General features: G+C 59.5%; 1 protein-coding gene across 6 annotated transcripts in view; it reads right to left on the bottom strand.

Moving 5' to 3' along the window:
- SV2B (synaptic vesicle glycoprotein 2B) overlaps positions 1-21514 on the bottom strand; it is a 125185-nt gene that overhangs the window by 62194 nt on the left and 41477 nt on the right. The window contains exon 1 of one of the 6 annotated variants that reach the window (XM_051835199.2): positions 20683-21034. The exons of the other annotated variants lie outside the window; for them this stretch is intronic. The gene's annotated coding sequence lies outside the window, so the exon portion shown is untranslated. Of the gene's footprint in view, positions 1-20682; positions 21035-21514 lie in introns of those variants that run through there. 6 annotated transcript variants of the gene reach the window in all.

Here is a 21514-nt window from a genome sequence, read left to right as displayed (position 1 = left end):
GCCACTCTCACCCATGCTCCGTGAGAAAGGGGGTTCAGGCCCTGAGAGCTCAAGGAGCCAGGAGGTGTGACCGAGGCCACGAGCCTGGAGACAGGCAGAGCTGGATTCAAACCCAGGTCTACACTCGCTGCCTCTAGCAATCTAGGGACTCGGCCACACCCTTACAGAGGCCGATCCACTGGCCACTGGGAGGCAGAGTTCTCAGCACACAGCTCAGGTGAGCCGTCGGTGTGTGGCCAGGGATGGTTTCACAGGAGGCTGGCATCTCCAGGGAGCTCAGCCACAGCCCCGCCCAGCAGCCCTGCCCAGTGTCCTGGGGAGCTCACGGGTCCCCACCCCAGGCAGCAGGCGTGGCCCAGGTGGGCTCATGATGGGCAGGCAGCTCCAACAGAAAAGCAAACACCAGGGAGAACTCCCGCCCGGCTGAGGCCAGTGTAGGGACCCCAGACAGCAGCCTCCCTGAGGCCACACTGGGCACTGCAAGGGACCCTAACATCGCTGCCCGGAGCCGCGGGCGGAGAAGGCCAGGTGGCGCGAGGGAGCCGCTGGGCTGGCCACGGAGGAACACCGTGTTTTTAAAGAGGCATCTCATGGCCTCCGGTTCCTAAGCAGCCTTGTCTGGTGGGCTGCCGTGCTCGGGGAGGGAAAGACGACTCTGGAGAGGACTGGCAGGAATGTTTCCGTCGGCTCCTCCACCGCTCCCGGAAGCAGATGGCGCATCCCCGCGGACACTCCCACGCCAGCCCTCCCCCGGGGCCACCCGCTGAGCTGCCTGCTGCTGTCCTCGGGAGCCTGGAGACTGATACGCGTCACCTTGCTGTGCCTGTGAGTGCGAGGCTGTCATTGGCACAGCGACCTTGAGCACCTGTCACCCCGGAAACCAGCACCGCCGTGCTGCTCTGCTCTTCCTCGTCGTCATCTCCACGCAGCGCTGACCCCACCGCAGCCCCGGGAGGAGAGGGGCACTGGCCCGCCACCGTGCACACGGTGCAGGCGCAGGTGCAGTGGACATGGGAGTTCAGAGACACGGGCGGGGCCTGCTGTCTCGGCTCAGACACCACAAGTTCGCTCTCCTGGGGAGTCCCCAGCAGCCCCCTCTAGGCCCCCGACCCTGGACACACCGCTGATGGGGGTGGGGTTCCAGAAATACCACCCCAAAACAGCGCACCAAGGACACGGAGGGAACAGCAGATCCTGGGAGGGCTCCCTGCCCCCTGCCTCTTCTTCCCGACACAGGCTGAGAGCTGCAGGAAGCTCGGGCTCCCTCCCTCTCCCAAGACCCCCCTGGGATGGGGGTGGTCCCAGCCTGTGCCTGGTGCAGAGACATCTCACAGCCAGGACGCGTCTAAACGAGGGGCCCTGGCATCAGGACATCCGCCCTGCAAGCTGCACTGAGAGAGTTCTCGGGGGGCCCGCCCCGCCTCTGGACGCCCCTGACTTCAGTGTGCGGTTACGTAACTAGGACGTGGTCAGGGCGACAGCAGGTACCCGGTGTACACGTGTGTCCCATGTGCGCACTGCTGACAGCCAGGTGCCCGGCGTCAAGCTCAGCACCACGCCGCGTCCACTTCCCTTCCGTCATGGAGCGGGGGAGCCGTTGGCACTCGCCCCACGGGAGGCGGAGGCCTCGCTGAGTGGCCCCACGGGAGGTGCCTGTATCAGTGCCCCCGTGCAGGAAGCGCCACCACTGCCTTGAAAACCCAGACGAGGCCCCCAGCTGGCGGGAAACGAGACCCGTGCAGACCAGGACAGGGAGCCGCTGACCTGGAAGATTTGCTTCCCAGAGGTGAAACCTGAGCTTGAGTCTGAAGGCAGAGAGGAGGCAGCCAGACGGAGGAGGCAGTGGAGAGGGTGGGGGAAGGTTCCAGACAGCGGGAACAGGACGTCCACTCTGGGAGAACACAGCCAATATGTGGCAAAAGCAAACACAGAAGGGTTGTCCTGCGACAGCTGTCAATCCTTGGCCCTGACACTGCGGAAGTCACGGTATGGCCGTGTGACCCTCGCACGCACCTGTCCTTGCTGAGCTGGACCCGGGCGGCCGGCACTGCCCACGACCCCGTGATGCCTGTGCAGGGCAGCTGTCGCTCGGCAACTGCAGCAGACACCCCTACCATCTCCCTTCTGATGCCCAGCAAGTGTGCCCACACAGAGGGCAACGGGGGCACAGCGTTCGCCCTCCTCCAACGCAGCTGGACCAGGCTCCAGGCCGCGTGGCCCCGCTGAGCCGTCTCTGGCTGTCCTTGAAGGTTCTGCTGGACAAACAGCATCTCGGGATCAGAAGCTTGATTTCGGCAGAGCAGCTCTGTCGTGGCAGTGACACGGCCCGAAACGCCAGGCAGAGCGCAAAGCCTGCCCCTCCCGGCGAGCAGCCGCAGCTGCCGTCGGAACGGCTTGCGAACCCCGCGGGGTCAGAGCGCGCCCTGGACTGCGCATCGCGCTGCAGGTGCGTGACGTGGAGTCTTAGCCAGCGGCAGCAGATGCACAAAGCCTCTGCCGCCAGCCTTCCCCGGCACAGCCTCGGCCTGCAGCCCAGCTCGGGTGGCCCCCGAGGGACGCCCACCGAGCCTTGGGGCTGGCAGCCTTCCGGGGTTGGCAAGAGGGTTGAGAGTGTCACCCAAAGGTCATGAGGAGGCGTGGCCCTGTGGAGGTCACTGCTGGACTGTGGCCCTCAGTCACAGGGGGGACCTCCAGAGGGGCTGGTGGGAGGTCACCGGGGCCCTGCCTGGGAAGGGATCCATGCTATCCTCGGTAGCCATGGTGAGTTCTCCCCAGAGGGCATCGCACAGCCAGCCTGGCCCCGGCTCTCTCACCTGGAGTGGTAAACCCTCCCCAACGTGGGCTCAGAGCGATGACGCCCAGCAGAGGCCACACACACAAGGCTGCCCGTGTCGCACCTCCAGCCTCCAACTGTGAGCTCCGTAAGCCTCTCTTCTCCGAAGGTCCCGGCCTGGGGGACTGTGTCGCAGTGCCAGGAAGTGGACAAATCTGCGACACCGCCCGGCAGTGACGCGTGCAACGTCGCTTCCCCCTCCTCACACGGGCCTGAAAGCAGCAGCCTTCAGCCCAGAACATCCTGCCAAGCCCCTGCCCCAAAGCCCATTCCAGAAACTTCCACCAGACCTCTGTCCCACCTGAGCTTACCCTCCACTCCCCCGGCACCCCAGTCCCTTGACGGCTCCCCTCAGCTCCCACTGCCCATGTCCTGCTCCAACCCTATCAGAAACGCCACGCCCAGAACCGCCCACAGCTGGGATTCTCCAAAGATGTGCTCAGCCCCAGGAGGCTGACGATCCCAGCATCTGCTGTGGCAGTAGCAGGAGGGGACCCAGGAGTAGGGAGACCAAACGCCACCATCTCCACCAAGACCTGGCCCCTGACCGTGTGGACCCAGAGCAGGGCGGCCCAGCCTGCACCTGCCCCTGGAAACCTCAGGGCCACCCACACCCTGCCCCAGGGAGCGATGGGGCAGTAACTGTCAGATCATCTCCCAGAAACCCTGCCCCTAAGGTGTGTTGAGGCTCACCCTGGGGTGCTTGCATGGTTAGACAAAGTGGTAGATAAGACAGAAAATACACCTTAATGCTTCCGAGTGTGCCGTCTCACACTGCATGTGCACAACCACAGGGGACTCTGCCTGGCCGGGGAGCAGCCCCAGGGCTCACGGACCCCGCTGCTGAGCCCTCCTGAAACCCATTCTGGGTGGGCCAAGGTTACACAGACACACGATCCTGGAGTCCTGCCGCCGTTCCCTCTGGGCTCCCCTTACAGGCCAGGGTCCCCCCATCGTGTGTGCCCAGCTGGTTGAGGGACACATCCTGCACTTTGCCTGCAGAGGTGCTGGTACGAACATCACGCTCCATCCCAACACACGTGCTCCCTCCCCCCAGCAAACACAGCTGGACACGCATGCACACAGATGACGAGCAGAGGGAAGGCGCTGAGCAAACCCCTTCAGCGTCAGAGGTAGTGCCTTGTTGAAAGGGGCCCGAGTGCAGCGTTTCCCCCTGAACTTGTGGTCTGTTGTGAGACATTTCAAATGCAGAAGTGGGTGGGGCTGGTGCTGTGGGACAGTGGGTTAAGCAGCTGCCTGCAACACTCGCCTCTTATACGAGCACGGGTTCAAGTCCCGGCTGCTCCACTTCCCATCCACCTCCCTGCTAACGCATTTGGGAAAGCAGCGGAGGATGGCCCGAGTGCTTGGGCCCCTGCACCCATGTGGGAGACCAGGACGGAGTTCCTGGTTTCAGCCTGGCCCAGTCCTGGCCGTTGCAGCTATCTGAGGAATGAACCAGTAGATGGAACGTGTGTGTGCGTGTGTGTGTGTGTGTGTGTGTGTAACTGCCTTTCAAATACTATAAATAAATCTGCTTTGAAGAATCCTCATCTCCACGCAGATCTTTACTGCCTTCTCACCTCCAAGACAAAGGAAACACCGCAGACAAAGCTCACGCCCTGGGAGGCCCCTTCTACCCTGTTCCTGGATTTTACATTTTCCGTGGATTTTCCTGCCCCACCCCGCCAAGTATGTTTCGCCTGCCTTTAAACCTGACATAAGCAGCGCCATGATTGAGTGTGTTCCCTGCAAGCCCTTGGCTGCGTCTTGGGCCCCAGTGTGGTGACGCTGGGGGACCATGACCTCTGACCAGGTGGGGCCCAGGGGACGGACAGGCAGGCATTAGGGTCACTGAGGGCGCTGTCCTGGCAGGGGGTCGAGTGGGTCTCCCGGGACCCAGGAGAGTCCTGCAGGCTGAGTGGCTCCAATCCTGCGTGGACACTGTGACCCCGTGTGCGGTGGCCCCCGCGCCCCGGGGAGCTGAGGTCCTGTTCTCTGCATCCCTTCATCCCCACACCCTGCCCCGGACTCGGCAGAGTGAAAGAGCACTTCCCAAACAGGCCAAAGGAGCTCTCTGTCCATGACTGATTTCCAGCAGAAAGAACAGAATTTGGGGGTCCTGACCTCTGTCTGAACTATCGATTTGTTCCTGAGCCCAGAGTCGCTGAGCAGTGGACCTCTGAGAAGTGATTCGGACCACAGACTCCAGCCCCCTGGCGTGGGTGCTCCCCCACCTGCAGGACGTGTTGAAGAGATCGGCACTTTCTGTCCATCTGTCCTAGAACGGCAGAACCTGGCCCTCCGGGGGTCCCCTGATTCAAAGCCAGGCAGCCACAAGGACAGCGCAGGACAGGCAACCGGGCAGCAACGCTTCCCTGGACGTGTGACCCAGGGCCCTGCAGAAGGTCCTCAGAGAACAGACAGGAAGACCAGTCCACTGTGGTACAGACAATCTGGGAACCCACGCACGTGGAGGGCCTTCAGAACCAGAAAATGTGTATCATGAAAAAACTGCACAGATTTCAAACTTTTTTGCAGCAAAATAAACGTATCTGCCGATTGCATCTTCCAGGAACTCTGCACAGAGCCGTGGAAGGTCAGACCCAGGCAGAGCCCGAGCCGCACTTCCATCTTGCTGGCCCGCACCCAGGCAGGGTGGGTAACCCCACTCTCCACGTGCTGGAGCTGAGGGCATGGAACTGGGCCAAGCCCCCCCGGAAGTTCACGGATCGGCCGCTCGCCCTGGAGCCCCGGCCCCACGGCTGAGGTTGAACCGCGCTGCAGTGACAGAAGCCAGGTGCGGCTGTGCCGCATCCTCAAAGCAGCTTCAGGGCCGGCTGCTTGTTCCAGTCCTGGTGACAACCCTGCCAGGCCACGTCCACTCGTCTCCCCGTGTACTGGGCAGGCGGCTGTGGGTCAAAGAACCCATGGGTCAGGATCTGTGGCCAGGAAGTGCTGCGTCAATCGGGAGAGTTAAAACAAATACCCAAACGTCAGTGACGTCATCAAACAAATGCACATCTCTCCCACACACTGGGCGTGTCCACCGTGAGTCTCCCATGGCCAGCTCCACGCCATCTGCACGCTGAGACCCCGGCCAGCGGCACAGAAGCAGCCTTGGCCTCCAACACTGCCAGTCACCACACAGAGGACCACAGAGTGGCAGGAGTGTGCTGCCTTGAAGCCACGGCCACCCGGACACAGGCCACTGACACGCACACCTCTGTGGTCAAAGCTGATCACAAAGCCTGGGGCAGATGAGACACCTCCGTGATCTACCCACAGAGAAGCGTACAGCCCGGAGGATGGGTGGCGTCAGGGCCTGAACCCAAAGACCTGCCTCCCTCCACGGCAGTGAGCTTTTCCAAGGAGAGCAATCCCCGCTCTGTGCCCACAACTCCAGTGGCTCCTGGGGGATAACTCCTTGTCCGAGTTCTCCAGAGCCCTAAGTTGCTTCGACAGAATTTCTGAATTCATCAAGAATTCATTTCTAGAATTTTCCAGAACATTCTAGAGACAGGACCAGTTAGACCAGTTAAGTGAAACCCATGTGTATCTCTGGCTTTGCAAATGCACTCCCGGGCACTTACTCAAGAAGAGGGCGTGCCCACGTCCACCCAAGCCGCCGACAGGGAGGCTCACAGGTAGCATTGCTCAGATTTGCCGCCAGCTGCCCACAGCACGATCCCAACTTTATCAAAAAGGACGGAGAGGCTCGTAAGGCCCGAGTTTTGGGTGGGCTGTGTCCAGGTCACCCCTTTGCCAGGCAGAGCTGAGGGACAGCCCGGATCTCATGCTGCGGCCATCACTCTGTCCCCCACCCCCTCGTCAGTGAGCTAGAGCCCCCGCCCCTGCTCCACTGCCCATCCTGCGTTTCTGCTGAACCGAAACTCTGCTCCTTTAAATCGAAGCTGCCCTTGGTGATGCCAGCGGTGTTGCCTAAACAGCTCTGCCCTGCGCTGGCCGGTGCCCTGGGACAGGGTCTCCTGGCTCACACAGGCACGGAGGAGCATCCCACGGCCCCCACGACACCCACACTGCCACCACAGAAGGAGGAGCAGTCTAACGGCCCCACGGCACCAGCGCGGGTTTGATGCCCCGACACCGCAGGGTGGAGCACACGCCTCTCCTCTGCACCACGGCTGGGCTGAGACGAGACGCGTGTCCCCATCACCCACACCTTTTCCAGGGGCCACTCTTGTGTCACTGGACAAGCTCTTCCCGCGAGAGGCAGCCCTGCCGCTCAGGTAGACAGCAGACGTGGAAGCTCCTGGCACTCGGGCTGGCACAGGGTCCTGAGCCCGGCTCGCATCTCTGCACGAGGGGATCTCAGCATCACCCAGGGTGGTCCCCGCTCACACATGGGCCCGGCCAGGGGCGTCTCCATCTGCTCCAACAAAGGTCAGGAGGCACAGGCGGTCTGGCCCCCCCAGGGGTTCACTGGCTCCCGCAGCTTCACTCTTTGTTGTAACGTACACTTTGGGCAGCATCAGGGCTGAGGGAACTCACTGCTGCTTCCCTGGTTCTCAATAGCCCACAGGCTCCCTGAGCCACCGTGCTGCCCCTCACCACCTGCCAGGGTGCCCTCCCCACATGGGTGCCCACCCCTGCAGTGCAGAGGCTCCTCCAGCCCTGGCTCTGGGCTCGCTGCTTCCGCTTCATGGGGGGACAGGGAAGCGAGGACCCCTGGCCCACGCAGCCAGCAGCCTGGAGACGCCTTGTACAGCAGGGTGGGTGTCCCCTGCCCAGGCCTGGGGCGGCACAGCAGGTGCCCGGCAGGCAGCACAGCTCCCGTACAGCCAGGAGTCGAGTGCCAGCCCCACGGCAGCTGCCGAGAGCTGCAAAGCTCTGGGACTGCAGAACACGGGGGAAAGCAAGCTGACGCCCCTGACCCCGCCACTGTCTGCTTTCCCTTCTCTTCCCCGTCTTTCCGGAAAGGAAAGAATTTTGTCACAAATGTTAAAACCAGATCACGGCAGCTCGGAGATTATTCTATTGCCCATAAACACGATGGCAACATGGTATTTTCTCCTCCACGGCGCCACTCATGCCCCTTGCGAAACACGCACCGATGTCATCGCAGTTCACAGAAGAGGATGTGGGAGCTCACGGGGGCCAAAGGTCACGTCCAAGCCTGACCTCAACCTACAAACGCTGCCTCGTGTTTCAAAAGGCTATAGGGAGGAAGAGGAGGCACAGCAGGCCTGGAACGTCACGTAGGCCAGGCTGCCAACACCATGTGAGAGGAAATGGAAAGCATCTGCCATTGTTCCAGAACTCAGAGGTTTCTAGAAAAAGGCTCACTTTGAAAAACCCTTGGGAGCAGCGCTGTGGCATCGCATGTTAAAGCCACCGCCTGCAGTGCCAGCATCCCACATGGGTGCCATTTTAAGTTCCAGCTGCCCCACTTCCAATCCAGCTCCCTGCTAATGTGCCTGGGAGGGTAGTGGAAGACAGCCCAGGTGCTTGGGCCCCTGCACCCACATGGGAGGTCCAGAAGGAGCTCCTGGCTCCTGGCTTCGGATCAGCACAGCCCCAGCCTTGCAGCCATTTGGAGAGTGAACAGTGGATGGAAGACCTCTCTCTCTCTCTCTGCCTCTGCCTTTGCCTCTCTGTAACTCTGCATTTCAAACAAATAAATAAGTCGAAGGAAGGAAGGAAGGAAGGAAGGAAGGAAGGAAGGAAGGAAGGAAGGAAGGAAGGAAAGAAGGAAGGAAGTGTCGCTCCCCCTCTTCGCGGAGGAACGACACAGGACCCTGCGCTGTTCTTTTGTCTGCTCGGCCTTCCCCGGGTTTGCTGCTGGTTCTTCCCGGGTTGGCTACTGTCCCTTCCACCTCCGTGGAAGGGCGGTTCCCCCTGGCCACTTTCCCCACTTCCGCAGGGGAGTGGCACACCGCCGGCCGGCTCTCTGGGGGGCTGCACAGGTGTTCCTTCAGATAGATGTTCCTGGTGCATGTTGTCTCTCTCCTCCTTTATAGTCCTCTTCCACCAATCCCAACTCTGCTACCCACACGCCGAGTACGCTGCTCTCCTCCAATCAGGAGCAGCTCCTACAGCTTGTCAAGTTGGTGAGAGGCAGCTGGGTAGAAGCTGTTTATTCCTCTCCCAGCGCCATATTGTGGGAGAGCAGATGCATAGAATAAGTCTTAATTCCAGTAACAGTCTAGTCCGAGTTGCTCCCAGTTGCTCCCCACAGGAAGGACCTTTTTTAGGAACTGGTGCTGCAGTATAGTGGGTTAAGCCGCCACTTGTGACACCAGCATCTCATATGGGCACGAGTTCAAGTCCCAGCTGCTCCACTTCCAATCCAGCCCTCTGCTAATGCACCTGGGAAACCAGCAGAAAATGGACCAAGTGCTTGGGCCCCTGCATACACAGTGGGAGACCTGGAAGAAGCTCCTGGCTCCTGACTTCAGATTGGCCCAGCTCTAGCTGTTGTGGTCATTTGAGGAGTGAACCAGCAGATGGAATCTCTCTCTCTCTCTCTCTCTCTCTCTCTCTCTCTCTCTTTCTGTCTCTCCCTCTCTTTACCACCTTATCTTTCAAATAAATAAATAAATAAATATTTACCAAAAGTATGTATGGAAAATTAGAGCTAAAGATCAACACTAAGAAAACGGTGGGCAGGAGAGGACCAGACCCACAGGTGCTGGGGGCATCAGAACGCATTTCCCTTGGTGGAAGCGCTGGAACGCTGAGTGTGATTAGAACAGTCTAAGGCAAGCGCCAGAAAAACAAAACCATAAAATCTGCAAAATAAAAATCAACACATCCAGGAGAAACAGGAAGAGACAGAAAAAAGATGGTTAAAAGGTGTGCAAATTTTTGAAAAGAGAGTAATAAGCCCTAATATAACAATAACTGTAATTAATGTCAAAAGTCAACCTGAGTGATTGAAAAATAACATTCTCAGATTGTTCTCTGGAAAATGTTCGACAAAACACTGCCTGTGGGAGGGAGGGAGCCTTGAAATAAGAGAGTGTGGAGGCCATGGGAGGGGAGCTTTGTCCTGGAGACCGGCTGAGAACAGCAGGTGGGCAGGAGAGGGAGGTGGACGCAGCGCCGACCTCCGCTCCAGGCGCAGCAAGGACAGCTTGGAGTTACGGCCAGAGGTCATTGGGTGATCTCGGAGGGATATCAATGGTAGGAGGAAATTTTTTGCTAAATAGACTTAACAAGACCCTTGCTAAGGGCAGGCTGAGGACTTGGTATCGGATAAACAACTTGATGCTCTCCCCAGGGTAGGGCCGTTCTCTCTGAACTGACTCTGCAGGATTCTTTTCTAGAACAGAGCTCGACCTCTCTCTATGATGCTTTCAAATAAATAAAATAAATCTCTTTTAAATATTATGGTTGGGGCCGGCGCTGTAGCACCATGGGTTAACGCCCTGGCCTGAAGCACCAGCATCCCATATGGGCACCGGTTCTAGTCCCAGCTGCTCCTCTTGTGATCCAGCTCTCTGCTGTGGCCTGGGAAAGGAGTGGAAGACAGCCCAAGTTTGGGCCCCTGCACCCATGTGGGAGACCTGGAAGAAGCTCCTGGCTCCTGGCTTTGGATCGGTGCAGCCCTGGCCATTGCAGCCATCTGGGCAGCGAACGATCAGATGGCAAACCTCACGCTCTCGCTCTCTCTCTCTCTCGCTCTCTCTGCCTCTCCTTTCTCTCTGTGTAACTCTGACTTTCAAATAAATAAATAAATCATTTAAAAAGTTGTAGTTAAAATAAAGTGAGGGTAGGAAAATATTGATAACATAAGACAAAAAATTAAGTGGAAGCTAATATATAATCTTAATACAATAAGCTCAGCTTTTACTCCCAAATTTCTTAGGAATATGGTTTTAGGTATTTTATAAACATAAGATTTTAATCATCATTCTAATTAAACCCAAATTAGTGACTCAAAGCCAGGAGAACTTGCAATTCCATGGCTCGGTTCTCCTTCAGAAGCCTAAGCACCAAACCGCCCTGCTTAGAACAAACACTACAAGTGGAAAGCCACACATCCCACGTCTGCACCCTGGGACATAAATGTGGAAAGTTATTGAATTAGTTATAATGTACACTCAACAAAAACTAACAAGCGCACCTTATGTTCACAAGGAGAAAAACTCATGGGTCACCTTAAGAGAAAACATCAGGGCCGGTGCCACTGCTCACTAGGCTAATCCTCCGCCTTGCGGCGCCGGCACACCGGGTTCTAGTCCCGGTCGGGGCACCGGATTCTGTCCCGGTCACCCCTCTTCCAGGCCAGCTCTCTGCTGTGGCCCGGGAGGGCAGTGGAGGATGGCCCGAGTGCTTGGGCCCTGCACCCCATGGGAGACCAGGAGAAGTACCTGGCTCCTGCCCGCCAGCCACAGCACGCCGGGCACGGCGGCCATCGGAGGGTGAACCAACAGCAAAAGGAAAACCTTTCTCTCTGTCTCTCTCTCTCACTGTCCACTCTGCCTGTCAAAAAAAAAAAAAAAAAAAAGAGAGAGAGAGAGAGAGAAAACATCAAAGCAAGAGACTCAAAGGTCACCGAGAGGCCTGGAAGATGCCACCCTGCAAGGCACGAGGAGCTCAGGTGGCTCAGGAATGGCAGCAGGCTGGACTCCACGTCGTAACAAGGAGCCTCCGGGAAAGAAGCCCAGGGCCACCGGCCCAAGCAGGGGCACTTTCAGCACTCTGGACAGGGTCCCTCCGCGGCCGTTCACCAAGGCTACTTTGCAATCGGTTACAATGTTCCCTGCTCCACAGTCAAGCAGAAAATTATTGATTCAATCGGAGACTCTGAAATTCATCTCTTACTGAGAAACATTTAAGAGCATCAGAGAATTCATTTTATCAAGGCAATAAGTCTAGTGAGGAAGGAGAAAGGCGACTCCACTTGCAAATATGGAGAAATATTTCCTCCAGCAGCCCACAGATAAATCATTCCCCTCCAGCAATATGCCAACACAGTGCAATGCCAGTAGAGTTTTGTAACGCAGTGTGCAGGCACCCGTGGGGGCTGCCTAGGGAATGTGAATGCCTGTCAGTTTTTCTTAAAATATGCCATGTTCGTGACTCAAAACTTCCAGCCTGCTTGTAAGAACAGGGCGTGTTCAGTCCTCTGCTTCCAGTGCCAGAAAACATGTGATTTAACAAAACAAACAAGTCCTGGAAATAGAAGAGTGAGTCTCTTGTCTGCTTGGCTGACATGCACCGCCTAAGACAGACTGGAACATTCTCTTACCTTTTAAAGTTCACTAAGCGCCAGGACCTTCTCCCGTCTCTACAACTCGTTCTACCCTACAGGCAGGTGTGACTGCCTCCCCTTAAACATCAGAAACCTGAACTTCGCAGAGGTCCAGCAACCCACCGGACGACACACGGCACTGCTAATCCACTGTGTTTTACAATCATTTTCCTCTTACAGTTAAACACAGAGAAATAAACTTAACCTGCATCACTGAGTTCATTTACATAAAACACGTGAATGACAGTGGTGGCCACCATCATCCTCACCAGCAGCCCGCCACTCCTCCTGCTCAGCAAGTTCATCTGTTGTCCCAGGAAACACGGAACAACGCTGACCTACAGGGGAGGGGCCGGGAGTACCCCCATTACACTCCCCTCTGCGGGCCCTGCGGGGGAGGGGCCGGGAGTACCCCCATCCCGCTCCCCTCTGCGGGCCCTGCCGGGGGAGGGGCCGGGAGTACCCCCATCCCACTCCCCTCTGCGGACCCTGCGGGGAAGAAACAGCCTCTCCTAAGGTCGCCACGAGCCCTGCTCTCTGGAAACGTGGCACAGAGAACAGTGCCCAGTGACAGCTTCCACGGAAGCAAGCAAAACTTGACCCACTTCAGGTCAAGAGAACCTGGGCCTGCAAAACCCAAACAGACACAAACACGGGAGAGACAGGTGCACAGCCCACCTGGCGGATCCAGAACCAAAATCGCTTTGATGTTGAATTAATTATTTTCTTAAATGTCCTGTATTTTTTTTTTTTTTTGACAGGCAGAGTGGACAGTGAGAGAGAGAGAGAGAGAGAGAGAGAAAGGTCTTCCTTTGCTGTTGGTTCACCCTCCAATGGCCGCTGCGGCCGGCACATCGCGCTGATCCGAAACCAGGAGCCAGGTGCTTCTCCTGGTCTCCCATGGGGTGCAGGGCCCAAGGACCTGGGCCACCCTCCACTGCACTCCCAGGCCACAGCAGAGAGCTGGCCTGGAAGAGGGGCAACCGGGACAGAATCCGGCGCCCCGACCGGGACTAGAACCGGGTGTGCTGGCGCCGCAAGGCAGAGGATTAGCCTAGTGAGCCGCGGCGCCGGCCCTTAAATGTCCTTTAATCGATAATAAGGGGGTGATTTCCAACATCATCTCTTCCAAAATGGAAGACACTTTTATCCACTTAAGTGGATCCACAGTCATTGCATCACTGACACTAACCGACCAGGAATAGGTGTAGATTCTCTTACGCAAAACGTCTGGAACCGCTCAAGAGAGCCGTGGCGACGCTCTGACATGAAGATTTGAAGCAGCGTCAGGAGGTGAAGGGAAACGCACTGGCTGCTGGGATTCTGCAGAGTGCGGTCAAGAGCAGACGGAAGAGCCGTGTGCCAGGACACAGCAAGCACGTGGCTCTGGGGATGGCTGAGTGGTGAGGAGCACTGTGTGGGACCAAGAGGGGCGGCTGACAGCATGGGCAGACACAAGGCGCAGGAGACTTGGGGAACAGAAAGCACCCACAGTGTCCCTCAGACCCCAGGGAAGACACGCAGAGGAAAGGGACCCAGCAGGTCTCCCTGGTCTGGGACGCGGTGCCAGCCACGGCCGCGACGGCACTCTTGCTGAGGAGTCACGGGTGCGGAGCGCTTTGCAGAGCTCTGGCTTCTGAGGCGGGAAGCGTCATCAACCCCTGAGCCAGCCGACAGAGGGCAGCCGGGTGACGTGTGGCCCGTCATGGTGGTCAGCCGGGTGACAGGGACGTGTGCCCACTGTTCCGACAAGGACACAAGGCTCTGAGCCAGCCGATGGAGGGCAGCCCGGGTGACAGGGACGTGTGGCCCGTCAGTGGTGGTCAGCCTGGGTGACAGGGACATGTGGCCCTTCAGAGGTGGTCAGCCCAGCATGACAAGGACGTGTGGCCCTTCAGTGGTGGTCAGCCCAGCATGACAGGGACGTGTGGCCCTTCAGTGGTGGTCAGCCCAGCATGACAGGGACGTGTGGCCCTTCGGTGGTGGTCAGCCCGGTGTGACAGGGACGTGTGGCCCGTCAGTGTGGTGGTTGGCCTGGTGTGACAGGGATGTGTGGCCCATCAGTGGTGGTCGGCCTGGGTGACAGGGACGTGTGGCCCCTCAGTGTGGTGGTCAGGGATGAGCCACAGACGGGACTCGGAGCCCACACCTCTGCACACACAATGCAAGAGCTGCTTTAGAATTGGAAAATATCCTACAGCCAACGTTGACACTGAAGAACAGAACCCAGAATGGCCCTCAGGAGATGGCCTGGGACACCCGGGCTAAGGAGCCCACAGCTCCGGGACCGCACGATGCCCGCAACTCTCCCTCCCTCTCTTCTCACGCACGTGCAGGACCCAGGACCCTACTTCTCACTGCTCCATCCTTCTGCAGGAAGTCCTTCAGCTTATGATCTCTGCACAGCAACTCGCCCAATTAACCCACAGACAAACGAGGGCCAAACGGAGTCATCGCTGTACGGTCAGGACGACACGGTCACTTCTGTGAGCAGAGCGCTGTCCCAGACCGGCCCTCCACACAGCAGCCGTGGCTGAACCTCACTGCGATGTGTGCGAGGCGTAACGCTGGTCTCAGCACCAAGCGTTCAGCTGTTGCCAGACCAAGCGTCTCTGAGCCACACACACGGGCAGGCACCACTCGGCAACATCCCTGCCAGGGACAGGCCGCAGACATGGTGCTGTCGCCTGATGCTGTCCCGGCCGTGCCTGGCAGGTTTCCCCGTGTGAGGCGGCAGGTTGTTGGGGGAGGGGCAGGCCGCCATAAGCACTCCTAAGTGCAAACGTCTATAAGACGAGGCGAGAGAATGAACCCTCGGGATTCTGCGCTGTCTCATTCTGAAATACTTGCACACACGTGGGTATACAGCTGTGCAGAACCACATCAGACCTGGGCTTCCTATCAAAAGTGCACCCAAGCCGAAAACATGCTGACACTGCAGAACCGGTTCAAACAGGAGACGAGGCTTACGGGAATCACTGGGCTGTTTTCCTGTGCTCCGTGTACAGCCAGGACCGCGCGGTCAGGGAGCGCAGCTCCCCCTCTCAGCAGCTGCTCCAGGCCCAGCACGCGCCGGCCGAGCTGTGAGTGAGCGCCAGGACGCCACTGTGGCTGACCCAAACAAATGCTCGCTTAGTGCTTGCGGAACGCGTGCCTGCGTGGACAACGGGATGAAAAGTATCTCAAAAAGCTCCAAAGCCAGAGATTCCAGTTTTCAGCGTCTGAGACAAGGTAGGGCCTGACCACAGTTCCCGTGACGAGGCGATGCCGCCAGGGTCAGGAACACGGTTCCCCCGAGGCCAGACGGCTTGGCTTCTCCGTGCCCCCACCCTGCGCCAGGGGCCCAGCCAGCCACCGCTCAAACGCACACCACCGACCGCGAGGGCGCCTGGGGCCGTGGCCGGAAGAAGCCGTCCCTGGTGCTGTTCCCAGGGACGAGGTCAGGAGCACCTGTCGGGGTCCTGCCCCACCGCCCATCTCAATGTTCCTTTCCACACCACCTTCTAAAATGCCACCTGTTGGGAGGAAGCAGATCCACACTCTGCTGAGTATGAGCTGCGCAGAAAGCACGCTCGGATGCCCGTAGCACCGTCACTCAAGCACACCCAGCGGCCCTACGGCTGCACGGTCTCTGCCCGATCACGGCCTGACATGAGCACCCGCCATGCTCCAGGAATGGTCCAGACAGCAGCTGCAGCTCCCGCTTCTGCCGAGTGCACACTCTAGGGAAGGGACAGATGTTGCAAATACATCATTCGACAAGGCCAGGGAGAAGGCGCCATTGCAGCCATGAGCACGGGGCTGGTACCTAGTCCAGAACCCAGAAGGGATTCCCCAGTAGACAGCCTTTGAATCGGAGCTATGCAGGAATAATAGTCCAAAAACAGTTAATCCACATTACATACAAATGAGTACTAAATTATCCGGACAAATATGAGGAGGTTGGTCTTCACATGATCCCAGGTACTCCCGCGTGACTCCCCAGTGTCCTATGGATCCCAGGTACTGTCCTGTGACTTCCCCGTGTCCTACTGCATCCCCAGGTACTGCCGTGTGACTTCCCTGTGTCCTACTGGATCATGGGTACTGCCATGCGACTTCCCCGTGTCCTACTGCATCCCCGGGTACTGCCATACGACTTCCCCGTGTCCTACTGTATCCCCAGGGACTGTCCTGTGACTCCCCCATGTCTTACTGGATCCGTGTGACTTCCCCGTGTCCTGCTGCATCCCCGGGTACTGTCCTGTGACTCCCCCGTGTCCTACTGCATCCCCTGGTCCTGCTACTGCCGTGTGACTTCCCTGTGTCCTACTGCATCCCCCGATACTGCCGTGTGACTTCCCCGTGTCCTGCTGCATCCCCAGGTACTGTCCTGTGACTCCCCCGTGTCCTACTGCATCCCCAGGTACTGTCCTGTGACTCCCCTGTGTCCTACTGCATCCCCGGGTACTGTCCTGTGACTCCCCCGTGTCCTGCTGCATCCCCGGGTACTGCCATGTGACTTCCCCGTGTCCTACTGCATCCCCGGGTACTGCCGTGTGACTTCCCCGTGTCCTACTGCATCCCCGGGTACTGCCATGTGACTTCCCCGTGTCCTACTGCATCCCCGGGTACTGCCGTGTGACTTCCCCGTGTCCTGCTGCATCCCCGGGTACTGCCGTGTGACTTCCCCGTGTCCTACTGCATCCCCGGGTACTGCCGTGTGACTTCCCCGTGTCCTGCTGCATCCCCCGGTCCTGGTACTGCCGTGTGACTTCCCCGTGTCCTACTGCATCCCGGGTACTGCCGTGTGACTTCCCCGTGTCCTACTGCATCCCGGGTACTGTCCTGTGACTCCCCTGTGTCCTGCTGCATCCCCCGGTCCTGGTACTGCCGTGTGACTCCCCTGTGTCCTACTGCATCCCGGGTACTGTCCTGTGACTTCCCACTGCACTGGATCACCTGGACACTGACATTCAGTTTCTGCTGTGTCCTTCTGAAATGCCCAGCAGAGAACCAGTGATCGACCTATGGACCAGAAACGTCTGCCTCAGTTTTGTGGGCGCTTCCTGAAACACAGTTTTCCAGGAACGGTACAACTCCTCGGTTCTCCACCTCGCGGCACTCACCCAGTTCCACACCCAGCCTACGCCATGTGACTGCCAGCCCCACTCCCAGGGAACACTCCTCCATAGCTGTCCCAGACCACAACTTCCTTGCTTGGGAGATGTCGCCCAACCCTCCCACAGGCCGAGCCCCACCGTCACTCATTCCGCTGGGACTCGCGTGCCACTGTGTACCTGCCCAGCAGTCGTCATGTGACGGAAATGAAAGCCTGGGCCCACAGCTGTGGGTCTGAGCACAGATCAGCGAGCAGACAGACGGCAGGCGCCACTGCGGGAAGGAGCGGACTCCTTGCCAAGGACAGGATGCAACACGAGTTGGATTTTCCTCCTGGCCTTTGAAAATGCTGACATCTCATCTGCTCATCGTCCTCACGTTTCCCATTTTCACAATTTGCTTAACACCCAAAGATCTGCCTTGGGCCAGGAGATAGCTGCACTGTCACTGAGAGCTGTTTGGCTGCTGGTATTTTTAAGAAGAATTTGCACCCACTTCCATCCTCTTATGCGGTGCCTAGAACACGTGGCATCCAAGACATCGAGAACCCAGGGCGAGAGAGAGACGAGAAGGGCGGGTCTCGTTTACGTCCCTGGCCCCAGTACCTGGCAGGCACGGCAGACAGAGCCCAGATGCCCCCGCATCACGACAGCACCTTGGCCGGTGCCCACCACGAGCGGGGAAGGCAGCACCTGCGTGGAGGGAACTGCCAGGCCCACGGGGAGAACACAGCCCAGCATGGCACGTGTGCGGGTGTGAGATCCCACCAGCAGTTCCCACCACTTGCAGGTAAAGCCGGAAGCGGATGCCCCGGGCAGCACGGCCGGCTTCCGGCCCGTCCACCCCCTGAGGCACACACTGCCTTGCTCCTCAGCTCAGCTCCTCTTCCAGCACAGGGGGACCTGGTCAGGCCAGCTCCAATCCCACCACCGTGGACATCAAGGACACCGTGACCAGACAGAGGGAAAGTATGATGAGCCGTGGCACCCGACGCCAGAGGCTGCGGCTCCTTGCCAACTCCTCCAGACCGGAAGCCCCTCTACAACCCCCCGACACCCTCGTCCAGCAGGGTGGTCATCCTCGGCGCTCGGAAGTCGGCCACGCCCTCATCTGGCCACAGATTAACTGTTCGCCTCCCTGCACCCCAAAGCCTTGTCCAGGTAATAGGGCCAGGCTTCTCCTCCTTCCCTCACTCTGCCCCGCACACCTGACGGGGGGACTTGGGACACGTGCAGGGCATGGTTTGCGGTTTTTCTGCCGTCGGTGGGGAGAGGCGAGGCGGGAACACAGAGCACCAGCCGTCCGCTACCAGAGCACCCTGGTGGAAAGCGACTCTTCCCCAGGCGGGCTTCACCTGTGCCGGACAGGACAGGACAGGCCACGCCCCCGAGGCTGCAGTGCGCTCCCTGCAGCGAAGACCCCCGCGTCCCTGCCCTGAAGGCGGCTGTGCCCTGCATGGCCTCTCGTTTCTGTAAGTCTTGGGATGTGACATCTGCCCCCTGCCCGCCCAGGGCGCCGGCCCTGAGCTCACCCTCTCTCTGCTCAGTGTCCACTGAGTCCCTCAGGGTACATCACCAGGCCCCGAGGGCTCAGAGCTGAGACCAGGAGCAGCCTTGAACCATCCTGCAGTGAGCTACATGGGAACATCACGAATCTGCAGCTCTGCTTTATAAATTTTTAGACTGATTGATTGATTGATTGATTGATTTTGAAAGTGAGCATTACAGCGAGGACAGTGAGGGTCCTCCATCTGCTGGTCCACTCCCTAGATGGCCACGACAGTCCGCGCTAGGCCAGGTCGAAGCCAGGAGCTCCATCTGGGTCTCCCATGGGTGGCAGGGGCCTGGATACATGGGCCATCGTCCCCTGCTTTCCTGAGGCCTCCAGCAGGGAGCTGCATCAGAAGGGAAGCCATCAGATCACAAACCAGCACCAGAGGGCATGTCAGTGTGGCAGGCGGCGGCTGGACCCGCCACGCCACAGCGCTGGCCGCCTGGACCACAGCTTTTGAAAAAGCTTTCCTGCTTTGCCCACGACGCTGGACCCCGCCTGTGCCTGAGTTCCGAGTCCCCCTGGGCCCCTCCCGGGGCACCGAGCCAGTCATCAGCCTCACACACGCGGGACGCCCCCGGGACTGAACGACTGGGGAACAGGTTTCTCACTCAGCAGTGGCCCTCACAGTGCAAGGAAGCCAAGAAGCCAAGGAAGAAATGGAGACCTTCGGAGGGGTAGGAGAGAGGCAGACCCACGTGAAGGTACCGGAAGCCCCTCACCAGAGACCCCTCCTCCGCAGAGGCCCAGCGGGATCTGACAGAGCCAGGGGGACGCCCTCCCGCCCAACACCTCCCCAGCCAGTGTGCAAGGCGACCTCAGAGCACGTGGGAAGTGTCCTCCCGTGCACGCGGCTCCCCGTAGAGGACCCAGCCACTGGGACACACCGAGGTTTTCTCCAGGCTGCAGCTGGCTCACGGGTGGAGACAAGATGCGGAGGACTGGATGGGCTGAGGACAGGGTGGTCCAGGGCAGGCCCCCGTGGGGTACAGAGCACCCTGAGCCCACGGGAGACGCTGCACCTGGCTTGGCTTCCACGGGAAACTGCAAGGAGGATGAGTTCAGTGGGGTCAGCCCTGCTGAAGGCTCTGGGGGTCAGGGCCCAGCTTCCTGCCCCACCTGCAGATGCCAGGCCCACAGCCCCCGCCCAGCTCTCCCGCCTCACCCTGAGCGACCTTGACGCTCCCCTCAGAGCCTCCCTCTGCTCCCCTCCCCCAGGGCAGCGGCCCCTTCCAGGAGGGCTCTGCCCGGCACCCGGCAGTTAGTGCCCGCTCGGCCGTTCCTATGAGCCAGACACGGCTCCAGCATTCACCGTCCTAACTCACTTAACCCCTGAGGGAGGGGCCTGGGACTGTCCTCAGCACTTACAGCTAGGAAACCCAGGCACAGAGAGAGGAAGTCGCCGGCCCCAGTGTCACGCAGCCGGCAAGCGCCAGGGCTGGCTCCTAGACGAGCTGCCTCCGGAGTGGCAGGTCCGAGGACGTGGAGAGACCTGGGCCCCGCCCGAGTGGGCTCAGCTGCCGCGTCCAGGCCCCGCCACGCTCACTGTCGCTCCTTTCCCTCTGTTCCGAGGTCCCCGCGCCAGGGAGGACAGAGAGGCCTCAGGGGACAAAACCCCGAGGGTTGCTCCACGGACCTGAGATGCTGTGCCGGAACCCCAACCCCGACTCGGCCCTGGGCTGCCACAGTGCCCGGCACTGGGAACACCCGAGGGCAGTGAACAGGGACTCCCTCGGCAGAGAGCGCAGCCCGGGAAGGTGCCGAGTCGGCCCGTGCCTCTGGGGGTGGGGCCCGGGGCGAGTGGGGAGGACGCGCCGTGGCAGCACAGAGCACTGTCCAGGCCTGGCCCTGGGGCTGGTGGCTTTTCTACCGAAGCACAATCTACGCACGTCAGTTCTAAGCTGCCAGCTGTCACGTTACGGCACCGGCACAGCACGGCTGCCGCCCCCCTAAGCTCCCTGAAAGATCTGTAACTCACAGAGCTAGCCGGTCAGCCTGGAAGATGCCGCTGCAGATGGCGCGGTGCGGGGGAGGCCAGGTGGGGCGTGGGGACGTCCTCAGTCACCTCTGGCTGTGATCCTCCGAGCAGGCAGCCTGAGCAGCCTCCAGCCACGCCAGGACGCTGCTGTCCGAGGCTTTGTCCCAGTGCCAACAGGAAAGAGCGCAGAGCAGCAGAGCCGGCCTGCGTGGGCGAAGCACCTGGCCCTCTGGCGCACCAGGGACGGCAGCCCGACCGACGCAGCCGCAGCAAGCCGGGCTCCCGGCAGGCAGAGCCGAGGGCCGTGTTTGCTGGGCCCTGGTGTTTTATGGCCACAGGCGCGGCCGCTGAGATCCGTTCCATTCACTGCTCTGAGAAAATCTGACACACGAGCCAAGCACCAGGCCAGGCAGCGCAAGCACGCAGCATCCACTGCAGTGCACGCAGCAAGCCAGCCCGCGCCCAGCCACTGCGGCCACGCCAGCAGCAACCGGCCCAGACGCTCGGTGCACGGCCGCCTCCAGCCTGCTCCTCCCCAGCCCCCATGACCAGACACCACACTGCGTGCCCAGCACCAGAGAAGTCAGCTACTCTCCCTGCACTGACTAAGCACCCTTTAGGGGGGAGGAAACACGGGCACAGAAAGGGCCAGCCACTTGCCCAAGATCACACAGCAGAGCTGAGGTTCAAACCAGGAAGCCTCGCTCGGAGACAGAGCCCCGGCCCCCCAGGGTTCCCCGCCTTTGCACAGCACAACGGCTAAGAGGGCAGAGCCTGACCGAGGGAGAGCCGCACGCACACGACCTTGAAACCGACCCGTGTGACCACAGCT

The sequence above is a fragment of the Oryctolagus cuniculus genome, chromosome 12 (assembly GCF_964237555.1).
Source record: "Oryctolagus cuniculus chromosome 12, mOryCun1.1, whole genome shotgun sequence".
Lineage (NCBI taxonomy): Eukaryota > Metazoa > Chordata > Mammalia > Lagomorpha > Leporidae > Oryctolagus > Oryctolagus cuniculus.
The sequence above is the reverse complement of the archived record's forward strand: the minus strand, read 5'-3'. Positions and strand labels throughout refer to the sequence as shown.